At 30.0% G+C, this 19,992-nt stretch overlaps 1 long non-coding RNA gene across 1 annotated transcript; it reads left to right on the forward strand.

Moving 5' to 3' along the window:
* The first annotated feature begins 358 nt into the window (after positions 1-358).
* On the forward strand, positions 359-872 carry LOC140920878 (uncharacterized). The gene is made up of 3 exons (XR_012163472.1): positions 359-406; positions 488-697; positions 791-872. It is a non-coding gene; the product is annotated as an uncharacterized lncRNA (long non-coding RNA).
* The last annotated feature ends 19,120 nt before the right edge of the window (positions 873-19,992 follow it).

The raw sequence follows: 19,992 nt of genomic DNA on the forward strand, positions 1-19,992 counted from the left end.
TTCAGGTATTGATGTTATTAATTTTTTGTAATCATTAAAATGCATGTTGAGCTTGTTTAAGATATACTGATACATGTTGAGCTTGTTTATAATAATGCATGATGCATGTTGAGCTTGTTGATGTTATACTAAACTGCATGTTGAACTTGTTGTAGTTAAATAGATAAAAACAAAGATATAGAATGTCAAAATGAAGAAGTTGGCACCTCTAAGACTTATGAAAAAGAAGTCAAACGTGGTGCAACTATCATGCAAAAAGTCATTAAAGCAAGGAGTAATGGCATTAAATTTGAGGTATACTATACTCTGTTTGCTGCGTGTTTTTTATCTTTTTTTGGGGTTTAGGGCATGTACTTACGATAAGGCGTTGAAGGATGCCAAAGATATCATCTGGAATGACATTCAAGTAAATATTTTGATCTACTCTTTTGTCATTTATAATTTTTTTTTCTGTAAAATACATTACTTATAATTGTTTTCATTGCAGACCACTTTTGTTCTTGATGAGGAACGAAAGTCATATGTTTTGAGAGTTGCTGGGAAAATCCATCGTGGATTTAGATCCCATCTCTCAAATTTCTATCTAAAAGATAGAGAAGGAAACACAAATGCTGAACCTCCAAAGATATATCAACATTATATATCAAAGGATGAATGGAGTGCATTTGTTTCCAAACGTTCTGACCCGGCGTTTGTCGTAAGTTATTAATTTATTAGCATTTGTGTTTTATTATTCATATTCGTAGCGTATTTTAAATTTTTACACAATTGCTATTTTTTTTTTATATAGAATATTAGTACGGCAAATCGCGAACGGGCAAGCAACCCAAAACACCCATACAAGAAATCACGTATGGGATATGCACGCCTTGAACAACAAATTGTAAGTAATTAAACATCACTTTTATATAATGAAGTAATTTGTATTATAAACTATAGTGTGTAACTAATTTGTATTATTTTGTTTATGATTTTAATGAATAGAGAAAAGACACCCAAGCCGATCAACCCTTGGGTCGTCATATCTTATGGAAAGAAGCGCGTGTTAACAAAGACGGAGTGGTTGATAATGAAAATGACAAAAAAGTTGTAGAACTTTGTGTAAGTATATTATCACTTTCATATTTTTTAATATTGTATTTTAAAAATGCTATTGAACTTATCTTTTTAATGTTACATGTATTTTAGGAGATTATTGAACAAAGTTCTGAAAATCCGGAGGGCAACAAGGATACTTGCAGGGACATTCTTGGTAAAGTGTTTAATGTCCCTGAGTATCTGGTCGAGTTAGGGGGAAAGGATTTGGCGTAACTCCCAAAAGCTTTTTTTCTCAAGAGAAGCGCCAAAAACCTTCCAACGAGGAAGTATTAGAGAAGCTCAGAATCCTATCAGAGCAAGTGGCACTCTTGGTGAATACGAATAAAGACAAGCAACTTTCGGATCAGCTCCAACCTGAAATACAAATGGAGAGTGAAACCGCGAGTTGCAACGTTGATTTGAAAAGTATTCCTGAGGTAATTAATTACTTACTTGCTAATGTAATTACTTATGTATTAAACAAACTTATATATTAACCGTACTTATGTTTTAACTATTGATTTAGGATGTCACTACATGTGTCCTATACTTGTCCTCGCCTACTCAACGGAAGGTGGGAAAAGGAAAAGTGTACAATACTTCGGAAGAAGTATTGCACAATATTCTGATCCCTGCGGGCCATGTCAAAGTATCGCCTACTGTTGCTTTCGAACCAAATGCACCGTTGCCCATATCGGACAACGATGGAGATATGCAGTTATTAGGCGACGCTATTGGTAGTTACGTGGCATGGTCCACAAACCTTGTTGCCCTCGAAAAAAAGATTCCCAGAAACAAATCAGTTACATCTCCCGAAAAGGTTTGTCACATTTATTGCCTAAGGTTTGTCATTTTTTCAGATTCAATAAACTAACATTTTACCTCATTTTTGTAGGTCCAAATAAATAAACCACCCCTACAGCCAAAAAAAGGCAGCAAACCTCAAAAATTGGAGGTTAATAGGGCTGCCAAACTACAAAGGCTGGAGGGTAATAAAGCTGCCAAACTTGCAGCAACAAAAAATCTGGATCGGGGAAAATCGGTCGCTGCTGCTGCTGCTCCTAATAAAAGTCAGCCACGCCTTGGTAAATACGGGGCGTGTCTTGACATCCAAATAAAAAGGAACATGGGCAGCAGCAACGATTCGCCCCATCGTACACATGAATAAAGATATATTTGGATATGAGTATGTTGAATATCTCGAAAAGGAGCACATATACGAACTTCTCGAGCATAAGGAGCTCAGTGCTACTGTAATCAGCTTGTACATAAGGTAAAAAATACTTTTAATTGCATTTATTGGTAATTAATTAAATGTATTGGTAATTAATCTAGTTTAAAATTTATATATATAACCTAATTTACAACCTAAACTACATTCAGATCCATATGCATGTTCATATATTGTGTCCTATGATCATTTACATATAATAACTAACAGAATATACATTATATGCACTAGCTACCATATAATATTCAGATCCCTTGCCCAGCAGCAAGCTATTTCCCAGAAAATCAAATAATTTTCATGTCAAGCACGTACTGACACCATTCTTCCTTTAATTCCATCAGATCTTCCTCAGAATATGATGGACTGGAATTGGCAAAGTACTGCAATATAAAAATTGAACATATTATATTAAGTTAGTATCAAATATATAGATAATTTATATATGAAAATCATATAATGCAAATACCGTACCGTTTCTGGGATAATAGTTTTATTCTTCTCAACAATCTCCTTCATGAATCTCAATATGTAGTACCCACAGTCGATGTTATTTGTTTGACGAGGGCACTTTATTGAGATCCATGTAATGTTATTCGACTTCTGCTTCGACACTTTAGCACCTCTTTGAGCTCGATAAACTTTTAAGGCACTATCGAATGAATAAATGTGATTATTAGAGCATGAATATTTATATATATATATATAAATATTTATGCTCTAATAATCACATTTATTCATTCGATAGTGCCTTAAAAGTTTATCGAGCTCAAAGAGGTGCTAAAGTGTCGAAGCAGAAGTCTAATAACATTACATGGATCTCAATAAAGTGCCCTCGTCAAACAAATAACATCGACTGTGGGTACTACGTATTGAGATTCATGAAGGAGATTGTTGAGAAGAATAAAACTATTATCCCAGAAACGGTACGGTATTTGCATTATATGATTTTCATATATAAATTATCTATATATTTGATACTAACTTAATATAATATGTTCAATTTTTATATTGCAGTACTTTGACAATTCCAGTCCATCATATTCTGAGGAAGATCTGATGGAATTAAAGGAAGACTGGTGTCAGTATGTGCTTGACATGCAAATTATTTGATTTTCTGGGAAATAGCTTGCTGCTGGGCAAGGGATCTGAATATTATATGGTAGCTAGTGCATATTATGTATATTCTGTTAGTTATTATATGTATATGATCATAGGGCACAATATATGAACATGCATATGGATCTGAATGTAGTTAATTAGGTTGTAAATTAGGTTATATATATGTATCTAAATGTAGTTAATCAGTATGTGCTTGACATGCAAATTATTTGATTTTCTGGAAAATAGCTTGCTGCTGGGCAAGGGATCTGAATATTATATGGTAGCTAGTGCATATTATGTATATTCTGTTAGTTATTATATGTATATGATCATAGGACACAATATATGAACATGCATATGGATCTGAATGTAGTTAATTAGGTTGTAAATTAGGTTATATATATGTATCTGAATGTAGTTAATTAGGTTGTAAATTAGGTTATATATATGTATCTGAATGTAGTTAATTAGGTTGTAAATTAGGTTATATATATGTATCTGAATGTAGTTAATTAGGTTGTAAATTACAGAGTTACAGAGTTACATATATGTTAATTAAGTTACAGAGTTCTGTTTTCTGTTCTACTAATTGTGTGAACTGCTTATGGTATTTGAATATGTTTTGTTGTTGTGTGCACTGATTGTGAACTAATTTTGGATACAAAGATAAAAGACAGCGCTTTCTAAAAAAAATGTCATAAAAAGCTAAAAAGCGTTTTTCATTTCAAATATTTAATTTACAGCATTTAAAAAAAGAAACACACATTTTACAGCGCTTTTTTTAAAAAGCGCTGTAAAATGTTGTTGTAAAGCGCTATAATGGTGTACATTTTACAGCGTTTTTTTGAGAAAGCACTGTAAAATGCAGACCCATAATTTCATATAATGGGTGTGCATTTTACGGCGCTTTTTTGAAAAAGCGCTGTAAAATGCAGACCCATAATTTCATATAATGGGTGTGCATTTTACAGCGCTTTTGTTAGAAAGCGCTCTAAAAGCAGACCCATAACTCATATAATGGGTGTGCATTTTACTGCGCTTTTTGGAAAAAGCGCTGTAAAATGTGCATAACAAGCGCGCATTATATTTACATGTTTTATAGCGCTTTTTTAAAAGCGCTGTATCTTTTACGGCGCTCGATTCCATAGCGCTTTTTCTTTTGAAAAAGCGCTGTAAATGGATTAAAAAAAGCGTTGTAAAATGCAGTTTTTCGCGTGGTGTTACCTTTCATTGAGGGCGTTAGAGGCTATAAAACAAAAGATTATAATATATGTGTGTTTGCGTGGAAGTGGTGGCTTTTCTAGTTTCGAAATCATACAAAATGTTTATAAAGGAATTCATTGGATGTCTTTGGTTGTTCAGAGTTTCAATGTAAAATTTTACACGAACCACAAGGTAGAACTCTTTGGTATGACCATATATAGCTTTCAAACTTATACTTCTGTTTTGCCAAATTTTGCGATATAAAATCTGCATAAATGAGATGTTTCATTTAATTGTTCTTTTAGTATATCTTTTCACTGATATTTAGTAAGTAGTGCTTAACTCCATGTTCTATATATGTAGTTCATTTCTATTTTTAATAAAATAGGAGGACATCGTTAGAAGATGCCACAAAATGCAAAGGTCAGTTATTGTGGCAACAAATATGCTTGAAAGCATGATTATTCATCCCATACCAACTAGGGCGGAAGTCTCAGACATTGCAATTGCAGTAAGACAAGGTGCTGATGCTGTCATGCTTATAGGAGAAACTGCCCATGGAAAGTGTGTTGCTGTTCCTTGGGGATCTTGGTTCCTTTTTTATTTTATCAGTTCAATCCTTTCTTTAAATTTCATTTTTAATGTTTGAATGCAAAAGAGATACTATTTACCCCTACTTAGATAAAAAAAAATAGTCATTAGAGAAGAGAACGAAAGAATAACAAGAATATGGATCTACCTTTACTTCAAAAAAATTACATTCTTAAATGGTTTTCGGTGCTTTAGGATTAGCAGATTTACCTTCTTTTGGAGAACAATACTTTCAGAAAAGAAAATTGATTCATTACAAGAATTAGTTCTTCTGTTCTGCTATGGCTGCAAAACCTAATTTGTCAGCTTTTGTATTATAAACTGCTATCATTTAAACTGCTATCATTTAAACTGCTATCATTTAAAGATATTATAAACTGCTATCATTTAAAGATATTTGTTGTTCATTATTATAGCTTGTGTCTAACACTGTTAACACTCCTATTATTGTGTTCACCAGAACTAGATCCATGGCTATTCTTTTGAGCCATTATAGGCCCTACTCAACAATATTTGCATTCACAAATGAGTGAGTATTAACAGTGTGTCTGTTTTATATTATGTTTTTTTATGAACTTATCATGTACCTTTGTCCTTGATAGTTCTTTAGGAGGAACAGTAGTTATTATTGTTTTGAATACAGGCAATATAGTATATTGTTTCTGCTATTTAATTTTTGGATGGAGGTTATAAGTGCTTAAGTCAACAATCTTTCGGATCCATAACTTCTTCATTCACTATCATAGAGAAATGATTAAGCAGAGGTTAGGACTTTGTCATGGTGTCATGTCTATATACATGCAATTTTCAAATGATGCAGAGGAGACTTTTGCTAGAGCCCTTGAGCTACTATTGCGGAGTCATATCTCCATCAATTACACACATATTTTTTTGATGAATATATTATTTTAAATGTTGTTGAAAGTCTTCACGAGGGACAGTATGTTACACTAGTCCAAAGAGGAGTACAACCAATCTAGCGTAAGGAATCCATTCACCACATTCAAATTCGCGAGGTTAATGGAATAAAATCTTCTTTAATGGATCTTCCTTTCTCATGAGTGTGCAACAGCCTTTTCTTTTCCTCTTTCTCTCTCTTGTAATGCATGTGAGACAAAAAGTTGGGTAGTTTAGGAGTTTTTAATGCAAATAATAAAATTACACATTGGTTTAACGATGGTTATTCTATTTTATCCTATTTGCATTTTGAATTTTGATTATTTATAATCTCATTTTGTGGACAAACTATTCTCTGAGTATTGTTTTTTTAATGCAAATAAAGAAAATTACACCTTGGTTTAATGAGTATTGTTTGCTAATTATCAAATAATGAAATTACACTTTGGTTTAATTAGTGTTTTTTGAATTGTCAAAGCATCAATGATTATATGGTGTCTTACAATTTGATTTATAGCCTAGTTTTAATCTTTTAACTTAAAGACTTCTTAAACCCTATTGGTGATGATTGAAGTTAGTTTCAAATCGAACAATATTAAATTATTAGTTTTCATCTATAAAAGCTCTATGAAATACATATGGTAGTTCTTTTTTAAAAAAGCGCTATTATATACCTATGATAGCGCTTTTTAGAAAAGTGTTATTAAATACATACAACAACGCTTTTTAGAAGAAAAAAAAAACACTATAAGATACTACCTATGACAGAGTTTTTTAGAAAAAACGCTGTAAAATGAGACACCTACAACAATGTTTTTATGCAAAAAGCGCTATATATTTCTATCTATGACAACACTTTAAAAAAAAAAAAAAACTCTATTAAATATATATCACCTACGACAATGTTTTTATTTTATTTTATTTTATTTTATTTTAAAAAGTGTTGTTGTATCTTTTAACAGCACTACATACTATAGCGCTTAAAAACATTGTTAAATGCATAAAAAAAGCGTTGTTAAATCTTATTTTTGGTGTAGTGACGGTAGCTCCAATGAAACTAACAAAGTTGTTTTCGTTGTGCCCAATTGTTTGGCCCTTTTCATTCCATGCAACCTTAAAAAAAAATGAAAGAGTAATTACATAAGTGTTTAAAAGAAACAACATAACTTAGAGTTTATTCTCTAATTCTCTTAAAGTACAATATAGATTAACTTGTATTTTAATCATTTGCTTTACGCTCTGATACAATTCTTCATCACAGTCACACCACGTGTAGGAACGTTTTCCCCACTATTAGAAGCACAATAATCATCATGAGGAGAAACCATTCAACTAAAACAATAAAAATAATAATGAGAATCAATAACAATGGAATACAAATTAGAATAAAAATGATAAATAATAGGTTTAAATATATCTTTAGTCCCTGCAAATATAGCACATTTGATTTTAGTCCATGTAAGTTTATTTGTTTGGATTTAGTCCCTGTAAAATCAGAAACGATCGACTTTGACCACTTTTCATCGGCAAAATCAGTGACATAGAACCCTTGTTGAGCTTGTGATGCTAAAATAAAATGTCCATCTTTATACCCACTTTATTAAGGTCCACCTTCACAAATCCACACTTATTAGTTTGAACTTCATTCTTGTTGCCAACCCACTTGCATTCAAACACAAGAACTATAAATGATGTGTAATCCAACTCCCATATACGTTCAATGACCCCAAAGTATGACATATTTGCAACTGAGGGATTTCTATCATTGGCACTTGAGATATGCACAAGTTGAGCTACGAGTGTGACGCCACTATTTTGCATAGTACTTTGATGATCATATTCTCTTGTATGAAATGTGTACTTATTATTTACAAAACCAGAATAAGAAAGAACATATACACTTGGACTAGTTGTTAGGTATCTCAATCTTTCAAAAATTGAGTTAGGATTTTCAACTCATTCTAAAAAAATTTGATCTTTTAACTAAGATATAAATGTTTGATTGTGTTCTCTGGTTATCCAATAGTTATCCCTATTAGGGTTCAAATCATTAAGTTTTTTCTTGTGCATTTCGACATATGGCTCAGCCTCATCAGTGTTGTGTAAAACATACAAATGTGCTTGCTCACATTCGACGTTTGACATGGTCGCTGCATCACTTCAACAAATTCCTTCCCTTGTTGTTCTTTTTGAGTGACATTACGTTGGAAGTCCTATTAATTCAACAATAGAGAGGTGGTCAGTACATAACTCAATAGCTTTTTCAACTATATATTGTTCAACAATACAATCATCTGGTCAACTACGATTATTGAAGTACCATATATCTTCATGTAACGCTCAATTGGGTACATTCACCACATATAAGTCGGTCTGCAATATTGTGTTTCTTTGACAAGGGGAATTGTAAGATATGCCATTATGTTAAAAATGAGTGTGAAAAATACATCTCAAGTTCACATAAAGTGACAATAGTTTCCTTCTATACGTCGGCAGCTTCATAAAGTCAATAACTTTGCTACAAATAGCTTTGAAGAAGAAACATTGTTTAGTTATGGCCAATGACATCTTTTCAAGAAAAAATGAAATGTATATCAATTGATAAAAAATTATCCATTAGGACATGACAATAGTGAGACTTTAAACCCTTCGACTTGAGATCTTTCATTGACACCAAACTCATAATATTTAAAGAGTACCCTTCTAGAACTTTAACTCCATTAAATTGCAAAAAATAATTTTCACTTTTCTCGATAGAGTATAAGTTATTGGAGGTAGAAATGCACGTTTCCCCTTCTTTACTAATCCCTATTCAGTTCTTAACCTCATACTTGCATTGATGTCATCCTTAGACTTTTTTTGCGTATTGAGTAATGTACCAATAAAATTATCGCAAATATTCTTTTTAATATGCATCACATCAAGGAAATGTCTTGCATACAATGACTTCTAATATGGAAATTCAAAGAAAATTGATTCTTTTTTTTTCTAGCCGCTTGTGACAAATTCCTCGGCAAAAGACTTTTCAAATTTATTGCTCAAAAGCTTTAACTTTTCACATATTTAATCGTTTATCAACAACGAATGAGCTCTATCTTCTTCAAATTTACCATTAAATGATTTCCTCCATTTTTGTTAATGATGTTTGGGATTTAAGAATCTACGATGTCCAAGAAAAATATTTTTCTTAATGCTCAAAGTGAATCCAAGGTGTACTATATTCACATATGGGCATGCACACTTTCCTTTAATATTATAGCCTGATAGATTACCATAAGCAAAAAAATCATTAATCGTTCCAAATACCATTGCTCTTAATTTGAACAATTGTTTTATATACCCATCATATACCTCTACACATGTCTCCACATAAACATTAAGTCTTCAATTAATGGTGCAAAATATATGTCTATATCATTTCCCGATTGCTTAGGTCCAGAAATTAGCATAAACAACATCTTAAACTTGCACTTCATACGTAACCAGGAAGGTAAGTTATAAATCAACATAATCATCGGTCAAGTACTGTGAAAACTACTTTCGATACCATACAGGTTTATTATGTCAGTAAACAATGTAAGGCGTAGGTTTCTTGGTTTTTGGCCAAAATCAGGGTAATCATTATTAATTTTAACTCATTGAGGAGAATTTCCAGGATGTCTCCATCAGATAATCATTTCATTTGCATGCCATCTTAAGTGTTTTGCATCTTCCATATTACGATATATGTGCCAAAATATTTGTATTATTGGAAAATACCATTTGGAACACATATTTGATTATACATATTCTTTGCGAAATAAAATACGACCATTAGGACAAGCATGTATCCTCTCATAACTCATGCCAATAAAACGTAAAATTATTTTTCCTTCATAAGTTCGGCTAGCGAGCACATTATCTTTAGGCAAAATATCTCTAACAATGTTAGTAAGTCTGTAGAACTCTTATCGGGCCACTCTTTTCCTACTTTTAGGTTATACAATTTAAAGACAGCGAACAATCTTGTGAATTTAGTACATCCATCTTATAACAGTTTCTCTACACCACTTACTAGTATCTCAAACATTTCAGGACAATCACGAAGATCTTCTTCAATTCCATTTACAATTTTGTCAACTCGATCACACTCATTTGTACTTGTGTTGAAATCATTTGATGTATTTCTCACATTGCTCCTCGAATAAGTAGACATAATTTATACTTCCCTATGTATTGTCCAACTTGTATAACTTTGATCAATTCTATAGTAGACTAAATGATCGTGCAACTCACTCGTACTAACATCTTTTCCATAACAACAACCTAAGCAAGGATACATGATATTACTAGGGTCTTCTCCATGATTATCAGCATAATAAACTCTTCCACTCCATCTTCATATTCTTTTGATAGTTGATTAGCATACATCCACCTCGATCCCTAATTTTGTGATCTTATTATTGTTATATATTAAAAATAGTTATTTGTAATATTAAACAAATCAAAAGAATCCTAGCTGTGAAACATTAAAAAAAACATATTTGCATTTAATCCAAGATAAAACTTTAAAAAAAAAAAAAAAAGACAAATACAAATACAAATAATCATAGCAGTGAAACTTTAAAAAAAGATCATACAAATATATGAATATATAAACTTTAAGAAAGTCAAATCAAAATAATCCAAAGACAAGAAACATGCATAAATTTTTCATACAATAATCAAGAGATTATCAATCATACAAAAATCATATATAGATTTTTCTATTATAAAGTGTTTTTTATTGCTAAGAGTATTAGAACAATATATTATCTAACATAATATCCTGTCAAAATATCTTGCAGTTCTGCAATTAACCTTATTTGTTGTTGTCTCTGCAAAATCCAACTCCCACTCAGATTGGCCTTGCCTCCAAACATCCATCTCTCCCACGACAACGTTTGAATCACTCTCTCACTTACTTTCATTATATACTATTGTTTTTAGTTAAAACTACGACTGAAATGCAAATGTTGGTTGAAAGTTATTGAAAGTTATCTGAATAATTTAGGAGCATTATTGTAATATGAGGCTCGTCCTTCCATTATAAAAGGAAGTGGTCCTTCATTATGTAAGGCATTCGCAACTAAAAGAAATAATTGTATGTTTTAATCATGAACAAATTTATGAACTTTCCTTACTTTCAATTAGTTTTTCAAACTGTTTTCTTATTAACAACTAAATTAGATATATTTATTGACAATTAACCATTATTTTCACATAACTCTTTATGTATTATGTTTTGCTTTATTGAATTATGGTATACTTATGTTTATCATGGTCTTACATCATCTTCAATATGATATCAGAGCCTTGTAAGAGGACCCTGAGGAATTAGATTATATTTCTTATATTTTAAACTTATGTTTTTAAAAATCTTAATCATCAAAACGTTGGTCAACTGGGGTTGATTTTATTGGTAAGCCGTAAAGCCCAAGAGAGAGATAGATGTTCCCAGAATAGATATATCAGTGGTCCCGTGAGAAGAGAAAGATTTTGAAACCTTAAGTTTAAACTATAGAAATATGGCTCAATTCCTTAGAACCTTGAGCGAACTAGGATCTAGAAGAAGAGATAAAACCATGACACTTTCTACTTCATTATCTATAGAAGAATTAGATAATAGAAATGACCAAGACAATTATCAAAACAAAATGTTACAAATAACAGAAATAGAAAATAAATTACGAAACTGGAATATGTCTGACATTAAATATAAAGAAATATATAAAACTAGTACGTTTGACAAATTTAGATCTCGAGAAATTAGCCATACATTAGAATCTTCCAAATCAATAGCTGAACATCATGAAACTATTAACTTATTAAATGAAGAAAAAATTGATGAGCATATCAAACAATGATTTCATTATATTCACTTAGGATTAATACAAGTTGCTGTTAAACCATTACATAAGTTAGGACTAAATACTCCCATATTATTAGTGTTACGTGATAATAGAATTAAAAGATTTAATGAATCCATTATTGCTATATTAGAATCAAATTTAAATGATGGTCCTGTTTATTTTAATTGTTATCCAAATTACTCTATGAACTTAGAAAAAAATATTTACTAAAAGGTCTTTAGTTATTAATATTCAATGTATGGATGATTTATTTTATGAAGGAGTAGCTAATATCGATATATGTTACAAAATTAAATATAAAGTTTCAAATATAAATTATAATTTTAAAGCATTAAGAAGTACACCTAGAAATGAAACTGTAATTATTGAAGCAAATCTAAAACATTCTAATATTACAACCCTTAAAAAACTAAAGGTTTCTGATATTATTGTTAAACTACCAGAAGAATGGGTATTAAAAGAAATTATGTCAAACACCTAGAATAGAATCTAGAAAACCTAGACAGTTTATTTTAGAAGAGGATGGCAGTATAAGAATTAAAATGAATCGAAGTCAGTCTTTTATAACTGATAAATCGTTAAAATATTTATCTGAAACAAGTTCTAGAAAATCAGTAGATTCAACATCTACCATTAATATTAACTAACAGGAGTGGATTTCATACCCTCAATACCTCAACCATTATATGAGCCTTGCCTAGATTGTCAAGAAATAGAGTCACCAGAGATGTCACCAATAGCATCTCAGGTATTAGGAGTAATTGAATTAGAAGAAGAATTTGAAATAGACAAAGTCGGGTTAAGAGAAGATTTCAAAGCAGATTATAATACAGATAAAAGAAAATGGTATTTTGATACTTTCTCAAAAGAAATAACAAGTGATTATAGAGAAAAATAATATGCGTATCTTAAAGAAATAAGATTAAATATTTATGTCTTTAACTGGTTTAAAAATTACTATTTAGAAAATAATATAGAAAACCCTTTTATTAGAAATAATCACATAAATGTTAATACAAAAATAAGTAATAAATGGAAGACTGTAGATGATAAAATAATAGAATCTATACATCCTCCATTAGAAGCAATAAAAATAGAAAAGAATGGAATTATATTCGAAGCTTCACCCTTTAAAACAATTAAGCATCCAAATCATGAAAATAAAGAAATAGGAAGAGTCCAAACTCAATTAAACTTTAGTAATCAAATATTATATACTATGGCTGAACAATTAGATAGAGTAGAATTACAAGTGAGTAAAAACCATCCCAGTACGCATAATAAAAACCATCCCAGTACGCATAGTAAAAACTATATCCAAAAAGACCTATTTATAAATTAATAAATGTACTTGAAAGAGAATTAAAAGAAGCAAAATTAAAAAATAACTCAGATGAATTAATAGAACAATTAAAAAGGTTGACATTCACAAATAATTCTCAAGTCAATGTATTATCACAAGACCCCAATGAGTTAGAAATTAACAAAATTAAAAATATGAAAAATACTGGTTATCTAGGTAAAACTAGAAATTATTATCATAGACCTAGCTATCCAGACTTACAATTTGAAGAAAGTTACTACATGATCTCCACAGCCTATAGTCGAGATTCTATTATTGAATGAAACATATATGGACATAGTTAACAAAACATATTAAATATTATTCAGGCCATGACTATGGCAGCTACTGCCTTTAAAACATCAGGGAAAAATACTGATAAAAAGTCAGCATTATTATTATTCACTGGTCAATTAAAAGGATGGTGGGATAATATAGTTACTGAAGAAGAAAAAACTATGATATTAACATCAGTTAAAGTAGATAATAATAGAATACCAATAGAAGAAGACTCAGTAAATACCCTATTATATGCTATCACGAAAGCCTTTGTAGGAGACCCATTACAATTACAAGAAAGGGTTGTTGAACAATTAGTTAATCTTCATTGTCCTTCCATGTCTGATTATAGATGGTATAAAGACATGATTATGTCAAAATTATATATGAGACCAGATGGAAATGCGGATTATTGGAAAGAGACATTTTTAGCATGATTACCTAAATTATTTAGTGAAAAAGTTAAAATGAATATTAAATCAAAATTTAATGGAATAATTCCTTATGGAACATTTACCTTAGGACAAATATCGAATTACGTAGTAGAAATTGAAATAGGAATATGCACAGATTTTAAAATACAAAATAAAATTAGATCAGAAGTAGTGCAAAGTAGAAAAGAATTAGGATCATTTTGTGAACAATTCGGAACAGAGACAATCAAAGCTTCCAGTAAAAACATAAAGAAAAGATATCCAAAACAAACATTTAGACATTATAAGAAAAAGAAAAATTATAATAATAATTATGCCCCAAAAGAACCAATAAAGAAAACACAAAAAATTAAAAGAACTAATAAAAAAGTCTTTAATAAACAAGAAATTAAATGTTTTAAATGTGGAAGACTAGGACATTATGCAAAAAATTGTAGAGTAAAATAAAAAATTAATGAAATTAGTAAATTAGAAATACAAAAAGAATTAAAAGAAAGTCTTATTAATATCTTAGAAGGAATTATGTTGATTGATGAATCCTCTAGTTCTTCGAAAGAATCATCTTATGAAGAAGAATATGTTAATAATATATCAGAAAAATCAGAATCAGAAGAAAGTTCAGAAGAAAATTATTGTTTAGGTCCAGAATTATGTAACTGTAATGATTAAATTAAGGGAATTAATATGATTACTACATATCAAACTAGCACTCTTATAGAAATATTAAGAAAAATGCCTGATTCAAATCAAAAGGAAGAATTTATGATTCAGATACAAGGAATTATAGAAAAAGAACAAATAGAAAAGGAAATAGTTCATAAAGTAGAATTTAAAGAAATAATGAATAGATTTAAACCCACTATTACCCCACCAATTACTATTAAAGACTTGCAGAATGAAATTACTTCTATAAAACAAGAAATTCAATTATTAAAACAAAAGGATTTAGAATTAGATGTTAAGTATTTAGAATTAAAAAGAAAAAGTATATTAGAACATCAACATAAGTTAGAAAGTAGTAGTAATAATAATGATATAAAATAAACATAACCTTATTTATTTTTGTTAAATAAATTAATTGTACACAAATGGTACTGCCCAATAACTATAATTATTAAAAATCAAAATTTTTAGTTTATTGCATTATTTGATTCTGGTGCAGACTCTAATTGTATCCAAGAAGGATTAATACCCACTAAATATTACGAAAAAACCCTAGAAAGATTAAGTGGAGCCAATGGTTCTAGATTAGGTGTTACTTATAAATTACCTGATGCAAAGGTATGTAAAAATGAAATTTGTTATCATACTTCATTTTTATTAGTAAAAGACATTAGAGAAAGTGTAATTATAGGAAACCATTTCTTAGCATTAATATACCCATTCACAGTATCACATGAAGGTCTTACTGCAAAAGCATTAGGAAAAACAATAAAATTTGAATTTGTTCAAAAATCCAAAATTAAAGAATTAAATATGTTACAGGAAGCATCAACATCAAGTCTTAATAAAATTAGTTTAATCTCTCAAAAGAAGAAACAAATAGGAATGATAAACAAAGAGATTCATTATAAAAGAATAGAAGAACAATTACAAAATAAAATTATACAAGATAAAATAAAAGAATTACAAGATAAATTTGAAAAAGAAATTTGTGCAGATCATCCCAATGCTTTCTGGACAAGAAAGAAGCATGTGGTCTCACTTCCTTACGAATCCAGTTTTAATGAGAGAAACATTCCCACTAAGGCAAGACCAATACAAATGAATCAACAATACCTAGATTATTGTAAAAAGGAAATACAAGAATACTTAGATAAAGGATTAATAAGACCCAGTAAGTCTCCCTAAAGTTGTGCAGGGTTCTATGTAATGAACTCAGCAGAATTAGAAAGAGGAGCACATAGATTAGTTATAAACCATTAAATAAAGTATTACAATGGATTAGATATCCAATACCCAATAAAAAAGATTTAGTAAGTAGATTACACAATTCATCTGTATTCTCTAAATTTGACATGAAATCAAGATATTACCAAATACAAATAAAAGAAGAGGATAAATATAAAACTGTCTTTTTAGTACCCTTTGGACATTACGAATAGAATGTTATGCCCTTCGGATTAAAGAATGCACCCGGTGAATCCCAAAATTTTACTATTGTATACTTAGATGACGTATTAGTATTTTCAAAAAGTATTAATCAACACTTTGAACATCTAGAAAAATTCTTTAATATTATTAAAGAAAATGGATTAGTAGTGTCACCCAAGAAAATGAAATTATTTCACGATAATATTAGATTTTTAGGATTCAACATTTATCAAGGAACAATAACACAATTAGTAGGTCAATAGAATTTGGAGAAAATTTTCCTAATGAATTAAAAGACAAAACTCAATTACAAAGATACTTAGGATGTGTAAATTATGTAGCTAACTTTATTCCCAACTTTAGGATTATATGTTCACTTTTATTTAAAAGACTAAGAAAAAATTCACCCAAATGGGATGAGATTATGACCGATAGTGTCAAAACCTTAAAACAAATAATTAAAAAATTACCTTGCTTAGGAATTTCAGACCCTCAAGCCCTGTTAAAACAAAAATTACCAAGAAATCCAAAAGAGCAAGTAGTGAGATATAACTGAGGAATATGGAAAACAGCCCAACTAAAATATAGCACCGTTAAAAAAGAGATTTTGGCAATTGTTTTATGCATTACAAAATTTCAAGATGACTTATTTTCGAAGAAATTTTTATTAAACACTGATTGTAAAGCAGCAAAACATGTTTTGCAAAAGGATGTTAAAAACCTGGTTTCTAAACATATTTTTGCCAGATGGCAATCTTTACTTTCTTGTTTTGATTTCGAAATAGAACATATTAAAGGAGAGAAAAACTCATTACCAGATTTTCTTGCAAGAGAACTTTTACAGGTAAAGCACAATAAGTCATAAAGATAAGTATGGACCCCCAATTACCGAAGAAAAAATTACAAAAACACCCACTATGAAACATGTATTACAAACTCCCTCTTCTTCCTCCCAATTACCAAACCAAAACAGGTTTACTCCATTAACCCCATTAGCATTACCATCTTTTTACCCGACAACTTCCACATAACTAAAAACAATAAGACCCGCAATCCAATCCCAATTAATCTCACCATTACAATTTGCCTTAAACACATCGTCCCAATGAAATACTACAACACAAAAACCAGAAAAATTACCCTATTACACACCCCCTAGTAACTTAAATTGTCCATTTATAGAAAAGGATTACAAGAAAATACTTTTTCTTGTGGAACCTGAATATTCATTAAGCAAATCATTACTTCAGATTGTTTCTCATTATTACCCTCACGGATTTCATTATCTACCAACCACCCTGGAGAAAACAAGATTATTATATGAGTTTGTTTTAGTTGATATTGATTCAATAGAAATAACTCATACATACGAGAAGATTGATAAACAAAAAATTATTTTTTCAAAATTTAAAATATTAAAGGTATTATCACCAACAGATTGGAAAGATCACCCTTCAGCATTAAATAAATTTTCCATAAGATTTACTCCTCAGGAATAGTCTTATTATGATTATATGGAAGCATGAACAAACATGCTATTACAAGAACCCTTTGAACATTCCTGGTTCATTTGGTTTAAAAAAAGACATTTCGTTACAATTCCCATTATAGTTTATTAAATGGTTCAATGAATGGGGACCTGAGCCAGAAATTTACCCAGAATTTGCTGGATCAGCATTTCAAGAATTTATTAAAGAAACTAATTTTCAGGGTCATATGAAGATATTAATGTTTCATGCAAGCTTTGGTATTTCATGGATTACTTCGTGGACATATAGAAAAGAATTATCAATTCCTGATTCTAATATTAACTGGGTATTCAGAGTTATTAAAATTAAATGGTGGAACAAATTTAATCTAGAATTATTAAAGGACTCTACACTCTTAGAATGGTTTAGAAGAAATCCTAAATTTCTTATTAAGCCAAAAGAGAACATTAAAGAAGGGTAGTTCTTGGCTGAAAAATCCAAGATTATGGCAGAATTATTATCATCTTCTAATAAAAATGATTTTTTGAAGAAATTACTAGCAGCAATATCTGAGTTTGAAAATAATAATAATGAAGACTCTGAAGGATCATCCCAAAGCTTTACGCAGCATAATGAAGATGATTGTTACGGAATAGAAGACATTTAAATTATTGAAAAACAAAAATGTGACATTAAAGGTAGCTGAATTATTATGGAGACATGATGAATTTGAATTATTGAAAAACAAAAAATGACATTAAAGGCATCTGAATTATTAAGAAGACAAGATATGACAACACCTTGTTATCATTAAAGATTCTCCGAAAAAACATGATGGTCATTTTTTACTAAAGTAATGAATGATTAGGTTACTTTTGAAAATGGGAATGTATTATTAGCTTTTACTGTTTTACTGTTTGATTTATTGAAAGTTATCTGAATAATTTAGGGGCATTATTGTAATTTGAGACCCATCCTTCCATTATAAAAGGAAGTGGTCCTTCATTATGTAAGGCATTCGCAAAAATATTGAAAAGTTTGTCAATCGTTTCCTTGCAATTCCATCATTCTCTGAAAGAAATAATTGTAAGTTTTAATCATGAACGAGGGAATTGCAAAAATTATTTCTTTCAGAGAATGAGGGAATTGCAAGGAAACGATTGACAAACTTTTCAATATTTTTGCGAATGACTTACATAATGAAGGACCACTTCCTTTTATAATTGAAGGATGGGTCTCAGATTACAATAATGCCCCTAAATTATTCAGATAACTTTCAATAAAGCAAACAGCGAAATAGTAAAAGCTAATAATACATTTCCATTTTATAAAGTAACCTAACCATTCATTACTTTAGTCAAAAGTGACCATCATGTTTTGTCGGAGAATCTTTAATGATAACAAGGTGTTGTCATATCTTGTCTTCTTAATAATTCAGATGCCTTTAATGTCATTTTTTGTTTTTCAATAATTCAAATTCATCATGTTTCCTTGATAATTCAGCTACCTTTAATGTCACATTTTGTTTTTCAATAATTTAAATGTCTTTTATTCTGTAACAATCATCTTCTTTATGTTGAGTAAAGTTTTGGGATGATCTTTCAGATTCTTCATTATTATAATTTTCGGACTCAGATGTTGCCACTTGTAATTTCTTCAAAAAATCCTTTTTATTAGAAGATGATAATAATTCTGCCATAATCTTGGATTTTTCAGCCAAGAACTATCCTTCTTTAATGTTCTCTTTTGGCTTAATAAGAAATTTAGGATTTCTTCTAAACCATTCTAAGAGTGTAGAGTCCTTTAATAATTCTGGATTAAATTTGTTCCACCATTTTAATTTTAATAACTTTGAATACCCAGTTAATATTAGAATCAGGAATTGATAATTCTTTTCTATATGTCCACGAAGTAATCCATGAAATACCAAAGCTTGAATGAAACATTAATATCTTCATATGATCCTAAAAATTAGATTCTTTAATAAATTCTTGAAATGCTGATCCAACAAATTCTGGGTAAATTTCTGGCTCAGGTCCCCATTCATTGAACCATTTAATAAACCATAATGGGAATTGTAAAGAAATGTCTTTTTTAAACCAAATGAACCAGGAATGTTCAAACGGTTCTTGTAATAGCATGTTTATCCATGCTTCCATATAATCATAATAAGAATATTCATGAGGAGTAAGTCTTCTGGAAAATTTATTTAATGCTGAAGGGTGATCTTTCCAATCTGTTGGTGATAATACCTTTAATATTTTAAATTTTGAAAAAATAATTTTCTGTTTATCAATCTTGTCGTATGTATGAGTTATTTCTATTGAATCAGTATCAACTAAAACAAACTCATAGAATAATCTTGTTTTCTCCGGGGTGGCTG

Source organism: Cicer arietinum, chromosome 6, assembly GCF_000331145.2.
Source record: "Cicer arietinum cultivar CDC Frontier isolate Library 1 chromosome 6, Cicar.CDCFrontier_v2.0, whole genome shotgun sequence".
Taxonomy (NCBI): domain Eukaryota; kingdom Viridiplantae; phylum Streptophyta; class Magnoliopsida; order Fabales; family Fabaceae; genus Cicer; species Cicer arietinum.